Genomic DNA, 14,172 nt, shown 5'->3' with positions numbered 1-14,172 from the left:
ATTAGGAGATAATATCATCAGACTATTATGCCAACCATGGTCCACATGATCCATCATCAGACTATTATACCAACCATTGGCACACTTTTTCCATACTCCCCTATTATCAAAAGAGTACATCTTTGGCACAAATGCATGAATATTACAGTATTGCTGTTAACCACAGTCCTTAGGTCACTCCAGTTGTATTTTTCCCATGCTTCCTCACATTCCTACCACCCTGCAATAGTGATGTACATCTGCTCTAGCTTACAAAGGACATTCTTGCATCTGCATTATCAACCACAATTCTCATCCACCTCTGGATTTACTGCGCTATTCAGTCCCTAGATTATTTCTCTAGCTTTCTTTCAATTAACATTTACATCTCTAGACCACCCTTTCCAGCCACATTTCCATTTATAAACCAGCTGTTACACACTATAATGTGTAACCATCAACTCTATACTTTTCGACACTTTTACACTAAAGTTAAGTAAAACTTCTACATACATAAAGCGTCAATAGCACATCTTAGTCCTCCTCTTCTCTCCTTAAGACTCCACCACCTACCACCATGTCTTGATGATGTATGCTCACATTTTCTTCTATTAATAGAAGTTTTATGGTTTTTTATATTTAGGTCTTTGGTAGGTTTTCAGTTAATTTTTTAATAAGGTGTCAGATAGAGATCCTCTTTCTTTTGGCTATGAATCTAGTTCTCTCCGCACCATTTGCTGAACGGACTATTCTCTCCAAGTTGGGTGGGTTTGATAGGCTTGCCAAAAAACACCTGACAGAGGCGAGGGTCTGTTTCTGAACAATCAGTTTGGTTATATTGGTCTATGTCTCTATCTTAATGCCAGTACCATGCTGTTTTTACCACTGTAGCTAGGTAATATGATCTAAAGTCCAGAAGTGAGAGTCCTCCAACTTTGCTTTTTGTTTCTAAGATGCTTCTGGCTATTTAGGACCCCTTACCCTTCCAAATAAATTTGATTTTTATTCCATTTGTTTTTTAAAATGCTGGTGGAATTTTTATCAGGATAGCATTCAATCTGTATATCAGTTTGGGTAGAACTGTCATCTTAATGATATTTAGTCACAACTAATGACAGAGAATGTTCTTCCAATTATTTAGGTGTTTTTTTTTTCAATAATGTATTGTTGTTTTCTGACTACAAGTGCTTTAGATCATTGGTTAAGTTTATTCCTAAATATTTGATTCTTTTAGTTACTATTGGAAATTGAATTTTTTCCCCCTGACTTCCTCCTCAGACTGCACATTACTAGTGTCTTTTAAAGCTATTTCATCTGATATAAGTATAGCTACTTTGGTTTGTTTGTTTGTTTTTTCTTATTGCATACATGGAATATGTTTTTCCAGTCTTTCACTTTCAATCTTTTGGCATCCTTGGGTCTAAGGTAAGTCTTTTGCAGCCAGCATATAGGTGCTCATATTTTCTTATCTATTTCACAAGTCTGTGTCTTTTGACAGGGAAGTTTAATCCGCTAACATTCAATGTTATTACTATAAAGGCAGTTCAGTAAGAACTGAAATAATCACCCATTTTGACCTTTGGGTTTTATCTGTCATATTTTATTTTCACCATTCTTTTCAGACTCTTAGTTACTTTTACTGATATAATCTTCACTTAGAGACTCTCTTCCAAGCTTCCCTCTCCTGTCTTTTCTTTTCAGAGTGTAGCATACCCTTTAGTATTTCCCGCAAAGCTGGTCTCTTGGTTACAAACTCTTTCAGTTTCTATTTATCTGTGAATATTCTAAACTCGTCCTCATTTTTGAAATACAATCTTGGTGAATATAAGACTCTTGACTGGAACTGTTTCTCTTGTAGTATCTTAAATATATCACACCACTGTCTTCTTGCCCATGGCATCTGATAAGAAATCAGCACTTACTCTTATTGGGTATCCCTTTTATGTTATACATTGCTTTTTTCTTGCTGTTCTCAAAATTCTGTCTGTCTTTGGCATTTGCATTCTGATTAGTATGTGCCTCAGAGTTGGTTTATTTGGATTTATTCAGATGGGAGTACCTTGTGCTTCTTGGACATGGATACCTATGTCCTCCAAGAGGGTTGGGAAGTTTTCTACCATTATTTCTTAAATATTCCTTTTGCCCCTTTTCCCTTCTCTTCTTCTTCTGGGACACCCATGACATATATATTTGCACACCTCTTGCTGTCATTTAGTTACCTGAGACCTTGTTCAATTTTTTTTCCCATTCTTTCCTTCATCTATTCTTTTGTATGTTCACTTTCAAAGGCCATTTCTTCAAACTCACTAATCCTTTCATCTGCTTCCTCAAGTCTGCTGCTATATGGTTCCAATGTATTTTTAATTTAATTTATTGGACCTTACATTCCCACAAGATTTGTTATTTTTCTATGTATGCTTTCAAATTCTTCTTTGTGTTCATCCAATGTCTTCTTAATATCCTTAGTCTCTTTAGTTATCTCATTGAGTTTATTAAGGAAATTTGTTTGAACAACTATGATTAGTTGTTTCAACTCCTTTGTTATCTGGACGGTTATCTTGTTCCTTTAACTGGGCCATATGTTCTTGTTTATTGGTGTGGAAAGTAAGTTTTTGTTGGTGTCTTGGCATCTGGCTTACTAGATGAATTTATTCTGGAGGCAATTTCTCTCTTTAGTTTAGGGCTTTCTCTTCCTTTCTCCCTTGCTGGTTGTGCAGTAGGAGCCAAGGATGTAGGTGGTCCTCTAAACTGTGGAAGTTCAAGATGCCTGTGTTGCCCCAGAGACCAAAGAAACTTATCCCACCTTTCTCCTTTGTCAGGGCTATCCCTGACAAAGAAGCCACAGCCATGTATAATAATCCAAGTCATGCAGGCCTAGACTCAAGTTGCCCAGAGAGACTGATGAAGCTTCACATCCATTCCTCCCCTGCCTGGGTTTGGGATGGACTTGCAGGCATGGGCAGCAATCTATGCCATGTAGGTCCAAAATGACTGCAGTTTCCCTAGTACACTTACGAATATTCCGTCTGTGCCAGCTGAATGTACCTGGAGTTACCCAAAGAGGCTAGTGCAGGTCCCACCAGTTTCCTCCCTGCCAGAGGTGGGGCTGAAGCATAAGCCAGGGCTACAGTATGATCTGGGTGGAAAGAAGCTGGTCCGTACCATTACTATAATTTTAAATCAGCCTGGCTTTCCCTCATGCAAGGGGAAGAGTCAAAATGGTGGCTACTATCCTCCTGCCAACTTGGACAGTTTCAAACTTTAGCTGTTCTTAAAGTTATACTTTAGCCAGCCAAATTTACTAATCAGTAGCTCAAGTTGGTGGCCAAACGTCTCTTCATCCTCTGTTTTTGGAAAATGGAGCTTCCAACTCCAGCCACAGAATAGCTCCTGAGGTGGCTCATGCCACCAGAGTAGAATGATCACCAGCCTCCAAGGTGTGGACTATAGTTTCCCAGACTTGAGGTAGGTCCCCCCAGCTTCCTCTCTGCTGGAGGTGGGACTAGGCTTAGGCTAGAGCTGCAATCTGATCTGGATGGAAAGTAGTTGGTCCCTACCAGCACTGTGATTTGCAGATCACCCCCACTTCCCCTCATGCCAGGGGTGGAATTAAAATGGCAGCTACTGGCCTCTTTTTGATTGGACAGGTTCAAACTTTAGCTGTTCTCTGAATTATACTTTAGTCCACCAAATTTACTAATCAGTAGCTCAAGTTGGTGCCCAACTGTCTCTTCCTCCCCTGTTTTTTGGAAGTGGACCTTCCAATCCAGCTACGGAATACCTCCATAGCTTGTGCTGCCAGTGGAGGATCAGACTAACTTTCACAGCGTGGAGTGTTCTACTTATGAATCTTCTTTGCAGATGGGCTGTCTCCTCCTTCCATTCTTTCAAGGATGTTGTAGAATGCTCCTCTTGTTTCCTGCAACCCCCAAACAGGTGCTTTAGATACCTCTAGATGAGTACTAACTGCCCTGTAGAATGAGCTGACTCTGGGAGCTCCTTACTCTGCTGCCATCTTTCTGGTTGTACATTATTTCTTTCATGGTTCATTCTTCCTTTTGTAAAATATTTGTTCATTTAAATTCACATCCATTCCTTTAGCAATTCAATTATTTGTAGATTAATTACAAAATGGAGAGCATTATGCAGGCACTAGAATAAAGAAATAAAGACGTGTAAGCTGCCCTCCAAGATATTAGAACCTTGTTAAGAAGTTAAGATGAACAGAAAGAGTAAAAAAAAAAAAAAAAAAAGATAAAATATTGATGTCAGATTTTAGATTATCCAGTAATTATTTACATTTTATATTTTAATAACTAAATTAAGTTCACCAGTTTCATTTGGAAAAGCCAATGAATTTATGACCATTGCCAGGCTTGCACAACACCAGGTAAAAACCGAGTCTGCGGCTTTCAGTAATCAGTCATGGCTTTCAAATTAGACAAATTTTAGCTACCAAATGGCATTTTACTGGCAGACAAGCAGGATATAATAATTGGAAATTGAGCCAAAAGTAGATAAATTACCAGCTTATCATCCACCCATATTATGTTAAGGAAAAATATCCAACTGATGGATAAATTAAATTTTAAGAAGATTTGTATATTTAAGTTAAATATTATAGTTTTAAACAGTATTGCAAAAGCAGATGCTATTCATTTTTTGAGACCAGGCAATAAACTCATAACCTGCATTATTTTCCAGGCAGATCTTTATAGCTTACCCAATCATAATCATGATAGCTTTTTCTATTTAGAGGCATAACCAGAGGCTTTTCCTAAAGTTATTACCCATAGTAGTCAGGCATCTTTGTGTCAAAGGAAAAACTAGCTTCCTTTTGTTTTAATCACATTCCTCCTGTATTAGCACAGCATTACCAAGACAAATATATTTGATAAATTTAATTGGTTTGAGTCTCCTGAACTTTCAAATGCCTCTTACTTGGTTGGTGAGTAAAAACTATTGGTCACAATATATAATATGCACAAAAATGTACGTATCCATTTACAACATCTATGTGTTCCTAGTTCTAAGAACGGTACTTAAGTTATATATATTAGCATAAAAGTGATAGCTGTATAATACTTCTAGGGTCAAAACATGTTTGCACTCAAGAATTTGGTTAGACTAAATAACATGCTCAAGGTGAGATGAAAGAAATAATGAAATAAATAATATTACCTAAAGGCTGAACACTGGAATGGAATATACAAAATGTTCATACTAGTTGACCAATAGTAGGATTAGGTATGGATTTTGAAAAAATTTCCTTAAACTTCTGTAATAATTTTATTTTTTAATAATTTTACCAAAGTTGAAACACTGTCTGATGATTTGTTTTGCCGTGGTTATTTAGCAAACATTTCCAAATAAAGCAAATACTCTTTTTCTTAGGATGAAGTGAATAACTCCTCAAATCAAAACTATAATAGAATAATTTATATGACAACATAAATGCACAATCACTCAAAAATGGAAAACTTTAAAGTAATTAATGCTAACCTGTATCCAAATATTTATCACAAAAATAGATTTTAAAGTCAGCAAAAAACCCCACAAACTATCCTTAGAGTTAGAGCTCAATGCTGTGCTTGCATTAAGGGTTCATTGTAAAATCAACCTGAAATTCTCTTTTGGGTCTTTAAGTGCTCATAGGTCAATGTTTGGAAATTGTACAAACATTGCATTTAATATAGATTCTATTTTTCATTTATAAAATATTCAAATAATTTAAAAATAAGTAGGTCTTCTGTACAAAAAAAACAACAACAACAAACAATAAAAAGAACAAGTGAGAACCCCTAATCCAAATTAATTGGAGATCCAAATCTTATCTCAGGTTGTTGAGTTCAGATACATTAATACCTGAAAAGTATTTCAGAAACTGTACTTCTGCCCAAGCTTCATAGACAGGGAAATATCAAATGATTATAGATAAGAAATACAATTTAATAATACAACTTGACAAATGCATGTAAACTTATAAATAACTAGTCTACTTAAGTACTATTCATTTCAACCCAGAAAAACTTCATGTAAACATTCATTGTATTTTAATAATAACAATGATGACAACAATCTTCACTGAGTATTTACTGTGAATTAGGCTAGGGGGTTATGGATAACAAATGTCTGGCTTTTGTGCACCCACTCCTGTCATCCTACACTCTTGAGAGTATATAGCTGTTTTCTCACTTAGCCCCACAAGAAGTGTTAACACATTACATGTTTCAACCACTACCAGCTAGTTGTTCAGGTTAAGTTTGCAAGATGAAAATTATTTTCATTTCCAACACTTGCTGTGTTATAGATAAAAGATATCCCATAATAGCAAATGATATATATACATACACACACATATTATATTTGCTATTAAAGAATATCTTTACCTGGATTTTATAGAAGCAGAACTTGAGAAGCAGAGTATCTAAGTGATGCACACAAAGTCATAAAGACAGAAATGGTAGAGCTGCAATCCAAACCCAGGACTACCCAACTTCAAGCTCATTTCTTTAGCCAGCTGGTAAAGAATAATCACAAACTTGCCAACTTTCCAGCTCAGGTGAAAAGTATACTCTTTCTCATGTATGGCAAATTATTTTCTACCTTTTGACACAACATCTAGCAGGTTCATATCACTTGCCTCAGGCTTACCTATTGAATTAAAGGAATAAGGAAGAGCAATAATAATCCATGGTTGACCTTTAAAACTGCTTCTGTTGCATAAATTTTTTCAATTCTTAAGAGGAAAATATGTGGCATATATGATGCACTTCAGTTCCAATGTTAACCTTACCAGAAACAGTCTATAAATGTGGTAATAAAATCAAAATACAAGAAAATGATCATAGATGAATTTAAGTGTTTCAGAAAGTCAAAATGAAGAGAGATTTAAACAACAAACAATAGTAAAAATGACAAGCACTTGATATATTCTTGGCATTGTCAAAGTAGGAACTTTACATTTCTCATAACCATTTTTTGGATGAGAAAAGTTCAGAAATGTTAAGTGATTTGCATAGAATAATTAATAAGCCTACTTATTAAAAAGGTCTACATGACTTTCTAAAGCCTGTGACTTTTTATTCCCATTCCATCAAGCTGCCTACCATATAAAGACTATTATTTACTGAACACCTTTATCATTTTAAACATATTATGTCTTATGCTTTTACATTAAAACCCTATGCTACAATTAATATGAGTCTCATTTTACAAATGAGATGACTGCAGCTCACTGAGCTTAAACAATTTGTTCAGTATCAAAAACAAGTGAAAGCCAGACTCAGAATTTATATTAGAGTTCTTCCAGGGACTTCCTACTATACAATTCTGCCCAAGTACTATCAAAATTAATCAAAGAGAAGACAATATGATTATAAAAAGTGCCAACAGTGAATTTAGTTTGGGGAGAGAATGGTATATATGTAATCCTTCGAGCTTGATTAAAATATTAAAATCATAAAAATTCCATAAAGGAAATGGCTATAGGAAAAGAAAGTTCAGTAGTTTAATAAGGAAGGAAATGAAGATAGTTGTGAATGGGGTGGAGGGAGTGGGTTAAGTCATCTATTCTGGTACTGTAATTTTTCTTAACTTAGAATAATAGAAAAAAATGTTTATAGTACCCAAGGGAAAAGAAATAATGGTGACTATTTCTCCTTCTCATCCTGCAAAAAAATGACATAATAGAGGTACTTTCACAAGAATGAGATTTGCTTTGTGATGATGTAGTGATCAGGTTCATCACCCAGATTTATTTCCGATTCACTCACAGACAGAAGGGATTTGGACATCTCTAGGCTGGCTTCAGGCAGATATAAACCAGTTTTAGATGTAGAACAAATAATGTCATTCTTTCTCCCTAAAAAGCCCCAAGTCTAAATAACCCAGGCAAAGGCTAACTCCTTAAGGAAAGAATGTTGGATAGATGATGCAATAGTCTAGATCTCAGTGATCTTCATGCACCTATGTTTCAAATTATTGGAAGCCCACTGCTTGCAGATAAAGGACATGGCATGTAGTGAAACATATTATGCTTATTTGCCAGTTTAACTCTTTGTCTTCTTGGCCCTTGCTCAAGATAGTACAGACCGGGAAACGGACTTGGCCCAGTGGTTAGGGTGTCCGCCTACCACATGGGAGGTCCAAGGTTCAAACCCCGGGCCTCCTTGACCCGTGTGGAGCTGGCCCATGCGCAGTGCTGATGCGTGCAAGGAGTGCCCTGCCATGCAGGGGTGTCCCCCATGTAGGGGAGCCCCACACGCAAGGAGTGCGCCCATAAGGAGAGTCACCCAGTGCGAAAGAAAGTACAGCCTGCCCAGGAATGGCGCCGCCCACACTTCCCGTGCCACTGACGACAACAGAAGCGGACAAAGAAACAAGACGCAGCAAATAGACACAGAAAACAGACAAACGGGGGGAGGAGAATTAAATAAAATAAATCTTTTAAAAAAAAAAAAAAAGATAGTACAGACCCTTTTTTTCTTGTTAACTTTTCTTACTACCCTTACCAAAGTAGTCAACCCTCACTCCACTCTTATAGTAACTGTCACATGCCCTTTATTTATTGGATATATCTTTTGCATATCAATTGAGGTTATTTAACCAAAATGGATAAATCTTGTGATGGTAAACATAAAAGATAATAAGATATCATTCATTCCTTCTTTCATGATATTTATAATCCAGTGAAAAAGATATATTTTTATGAGTGTTCCTCAAAGTTTGACTTTAAGTGTACATGAAATAAATAAAAAACTTCAAAAATGTGATACTTATGTAAATTGACTTAATCTGTGTTTAGAAATGTGAGTTCATGATTTATGGTTTAGAATACAGAAAAGGTTTAAGCAAACAACAGTACAGACAGTAAGGGGCAATGGGCAAAATATGACAGTGATACATAAGTGATTGAGGGATGTACTAAACTGCATATAGCTATTTATAATTCAAGGAATTATAAAAGTTTCAGGCCTCACAGAGGTTACAGCATTTTTGCTGGCCTCAGGAGAATGGAAGCACTCATAAATGGCCCTTGTGATTTCTAGCAGGAGTCCTGCAGCTTAAACAGTGAAAGAATCTCATTGCCAATACTGTTAATTTCAGAATACGTTGCTTAAAGGGTAGGCATTCTATCTTAATCCACCTAATTTTTAGGATCTCCAAGTTTTTCCATTTAAAATATTAAGTGGCTTTCCTACCATTTGTTTTAATATACTAGTCATTTTTCATTTACTATGCAATTTTACAAATCTTTGAATTTGTTAGGATTATTTCCTTTTTAGGTGTTAATTCATTCTTAGGCCTTAATTTTGCTATGTTATTTTAAAGTGAAATAAGTACATTTTAATTAACCAATTAATTGATTTGATTTGTTTCATTTACTTATTAAAAGTTTACAATTGAGAAGTGGCTGTGGCTTAATCAATTGGGTTCCCATCTACCATATGGGAGGCCCTGGGTTTGTGTCCCAGGGCCTCCTTGTGAAGGCAAGCTGGTCCACGCCCACAGAGAGCTGATAGCCCGTGCCCATGGAAAGCTAGAGCAGTAAGATGATGCAACAAAGGGAGACAAGCAGACACAGAAGAACACACAGTGAATAGACACAGAGAGAAAACAGCAAGGAAGTCGCAAGGGGCGGGGGGGAGTAAATAAATAAATAATAAATCTTTAAAAAAAAAGTTTACAATTATGATGTAGCATCAAATTATATACCAAAATAGGAGCTAGATGGCTTGGTTTCAAATTCTCATGTTGCCATTAAATAGCTCTATGGTTTTGAACTAATAAATCATGTGATAGGGCCTCATGTTTATCATTTATAAAATGAAGGACTGAATAAGTCATTTGTAAATTACCACTATACATAGCCATTTTTACAAACCAATAACAATATCCTAGATAATTTAAAAAGGGAGTATGCAGGACAGAGTATAAACTATAATCTAAATTGTACTCCAGAGTTAGCAGCAATGCTTCAATATGTATGCATCAATTGTAAAAAATGTACCACACTAATGAGGGATGCTGTTGATGTGGCAAAGTGTGGGAAGGACAGGGAGTGTGGCATACGGGAATCCCTGATATTTTGGTGTAACATTTATGTATTCTAAAGCTTCTTTAAAAGTAAAAATTAATTTAAAAATATATTACTGCAAAAAAAAAAGGAACTGTTTAGTGTTTCTATTTGGAATGATGGAAATACTTTAGTAATGGACAGTGGTGATGGTAGCACAACATTATGAACTAACAGCATTGAAATATATATCTGAATATGATTAAAATGGGAAATGTGAGTTTGTATATATGGCAACAGAATAAATTTTTTTAAAAATCTGTGAAACTATACTACAAGAACAGTGAACCCTAAGTTAAACCATGGACTTTAATAGAATAACGATAAAAATGTGCTAACATCACTTGTAACAAATGTCCTACAGCAATACAAGGTATTTGTGGTGGAGTGGTAAATGAGAATCCTGTATTTTATGCATGATTGTTATGTAAACCCACAACTTCTCTAATAAAGAAAAAAATTAAAAAGGAAATGTGTAATCATGAATATGATAGTTGAGCTATTTAAGGCTGACTATATCTAGACCAACATCTTGACTATTTATTTTTCATTTATGTATTTGTTTTCCAATTATAAACCTTGTACATTATCATTATGATAAGTCTGAAAAATCATATCTTTATTAAATTAAATGACTTTATCATCTATAGTAGACCATGGTAAAATTCTGGCATATTTTTCCAGAATTTATTTATCATACTGAATAAAAATAGCCATTAACAGGTAAGAGACTTGCTACTTTTAGATAATATTTTAAATATCTAATATTTGGCTATTTTAAATAACACTATCATAAATATTTTAGTACATACTGGTATTCAAACTTTTTAGCATTGGTGGTATAATGGTGAGCATAGCTGCCTTCCAAATTTTTTAAATTCAGATTCCCCTCCTAACTTTTAATATATGTACTACACTTACTTAGAAATTATGGCCTTGTTTTCTAATTATTTTTAACACATCTCTTATTATGAACTTAGGAAAATATATGTAAGAATGGAATTCTTGGACTAAAAGCAAAAACAATTTTAATGTTTTGGATAGAGAATACCAAATTGGCCCACTGAAGCACTATACCAACACACTCCTAAAAATAGTATATCAGGAGGAAAATTTTTAGTTTAAATTTTTTTAATTCTACAAATTTGCTATAATAGCTAGTAAATTTTCATGTCATTGGTATTTCCATCCTTATCTTTTCCTCAGCTTTATCTTACCCTTTAAAACAAAACAAATCATATAAAAAGCAAAATCAAGAAAATACACGGTCCAGTTGGCCCAAATCCAGTGGTTTTGATTGGAAATCCTCAATTATTACTGGAGAGAGCAGGAAAAGACAAAGAAAAATAAAAGTCAAATAATTACCTAAGGGAGTGAGATTACCATGTGACCACAGTGTTTTAAAATTATAGTTTCTTCCACTAGTATATGGGAATTAGAAGCTAAGATGGAATATAACCTAAGTTGTAAAATTGAGGAGGGTTATGAAAAGCTTCAATATTTAACTCTTCAACCAGACTTAGGGGGAAACCTTGAAGCTTGCGAGGGTAGTTTCAAACAGAAAAAGGAAATACAGAAGGAAAAACTGAATACATTCTTCATTAATTAAAACACTGATTATCAAGGAATTGGTTAAACTTTAGTGAAAGTTAAAAGGTTCCTAATTTGTAGTATAAGGTCATTTTGTAGTATAAGTTTCCTAATTTGTAGTATAAGGTCATTAAAATTCAACTTGGAAAAAAGCCAGAAGGAGTCTCTGTCTACTTTCTCCACTTGCAATTGGGTATCAATCAATCAATAAATGGTGTAATCAAAACTATTAAATTCTCAGAATTTTCCAGAAAGAATGAGACCATATGTATATAATATGTGTGTGTGTGTTTGTGTTGGGGGAGGAGAAGATACTGTCACCAAAAAATGGAATATTGTCAGAGAAATAATTACAATGTTAGTAAATAAAATGGTTTAACATAACTGAAATAATTAGGCAATACTAGAAAGAAACATGCAACATTTTGTACTAAATTGTGTTAAAAAACCCAGGTTTATACCAGAGAAAGGGGGGGAAAAATCACAAATTATAGTAGCCAGAAATCAATGAAAACAATGGTATTCAGGACTTGAATATTTGCAGAAAAATGCAAAAGGAGTCTATATGCATCAGAAAAGAGTAACAGAAGCATTTTCAATTTTATATACACCTTTTTAGGAATATATTTCATGTGCATTACCGGACCAGGCAATATGTCTTTATAATATGAAATGAATAATTTATATTATACTAAACTTTTCTATATTAATGTTAATTACTAAGACAAACCAGAAATTTTTAAATCCCTCTTTTTTTTTTTTTTTTTTAGTGCTCACAAGTTTATATTTTCAGGTTTGATAAAGATTCTTGTATATTTTCTAAACACAGTGACAAAACAGTTTTGGAGTTTGATATAACTGCCTTAGGACACTTACATTAGGTATGTAAATTACATTTTGTAAATTACATTTTTGAAAATTGGTTTTGGGGAGCAAATGTAGGTCAGTGGTTGAGTACCCACTTCCCATGTACAAATTTCTGGGTTCAATCCCCAGTACCTCCAAAACAAGCAAACAAAAAGGCTTCTAGCATCTTTCCTTACTCTTTCAAATAAACTTGATAATCATGTTTTCAATTTATTTTTTAAAAAATCACTTTTGTATAAAATCTTCCCAAAGAGCTTTTACAAAAACAGCAAGCAGAAGAAAGTGTTCTTTTATGTTTACAGTATTTAAATATGCTGATTCTTCCATTTCATAACAGTCTCGACCATCCCTATCCTCAACCCAAAATTTTGTTCCTCAATAACCAGTGTACTCCAAATTTAAGTACCAAATATCGTAAAATTCAGGGCTATAAACCACCTTTATAGTGTGCTTATCCCTAACACATTTCAAATGACCTGGCCTCCTATTTTTAATGAATACTTGAGAATGAAATTCTAACAATCCAGAAAGTCTCATACTGATAATTAACAATGTTGGGGAAAAAATGACTTTCCTTCTGGAACAAAACTTGTGCTCTATTTTCATTCTTGAATATGACAATAGCTTCTATGTATACATAAAATTAAAACTAAATAACTTCTTTGTGGAATAGAAAACAACCTTACCTTACCTATTAGGACAGATATAAATACACACACAGAAAAGTATATACTAGTGGTAATGTGCTTCATTTTAACCATATTATATTACTTGACTATTCTAAATGTGTGCAATAGTAACTTCTTGTTTTATTGACATTGATTCTCAGAATTGCATCCTTCACACAAGATTTTCTTCTTCCATATAACTATATCTATTCCATATAAATGTCACCAAAGTTGGCCATCTTTAAAGAATGCCAAATTTTGAAATCCTGTCAAGGAATTTCCCTTAGCATATAATAACATAATATAGCATCCCCTCAATTTTCAAAGCACAACTGAAGCTAAAGTTAAGTATTTACTATCGAGTAAAACATTCATTCCGTGGCTTTTGCCGAACAAATGATTAAAAAATATCTTTTTTTTCCCACATTCATTTCTATTGAAGCCTTACAATATAGTTAGATTCTTCACACAGAAAACAATAAAATGATTTGGAAATGATAAAGGAAGAAGGATATTATTAGGTGTTAATTTGGGCATATTCATTTCTCAATAATTAATTTAAAAATTCCATTTTTAAGCTTCAGTTTTGCCTTTACCTCTAACTTGGCAGAAGTATGAATTAATGTAACAGCTGCGTTTTGTACTTTTAAAAGCAATGAAATACAATCAACTGTCTCATATCATATTTCCAGGAAAGCAAGTGATCTCTAGACCTAAGCATGATCCATAGGCGGCCCTACTATTGGCATTAATGTACTCAAATTCCCATTGGGACCGTATATCTTCTGACCCTGGGTTTAATTGAAACGTTAAACAAAATATATTACCTTTTTAGTACAGTTAAGCTGACTGTTGGCCTTTGTAGTATAGAGAGTAATGCCTACCAAATTAATGTCTGTAACCGGAGTACATAATATGACATTTATATCAAGGTTAAATGGTTAAAAGAAAAAAATAGTAATAAACCACTGCAGTTTTATAATTAGAAAT

The 14,172-nt window shown here is 34.2% G+C and overlaps 1 protein-coding gene across 4 annotated transcripts in view; it reads right to left on the bottom strand.

Annotated features, from left to right (window-relative positions):
- The window catches only part of TMTC2 (transmembrane O-mannosyltransferase targeting cadherins 2), a 456,130-nt gene that overhangs the window by 143,314 nt on the left and 298,644 nt on the right, over positions 1 to 14,172 (bottom strand). The gene's annotated exons all lie outside the window — the stretch shown is intronic.

This window comes from Dasypus novemcinctus, chromosome 12 (genome assembly GCF_030445035.2).
Source record: "Dasypus novemcinctus isolate mDasNov1 chromosome 12, mDasNov1.1.hap2, whole genome shotgun sequence".
Taxonomy (NCBI): domain Eukaryota; kingdom Metazoa; phylum Chordata; class Mammalia; order Cingulata; family Dasypodidae; genus Dasypus; species Dasypus novemcinctus.
This window is presented reverse-complemented; position numbering and strand designations above follow the sequence as displayed.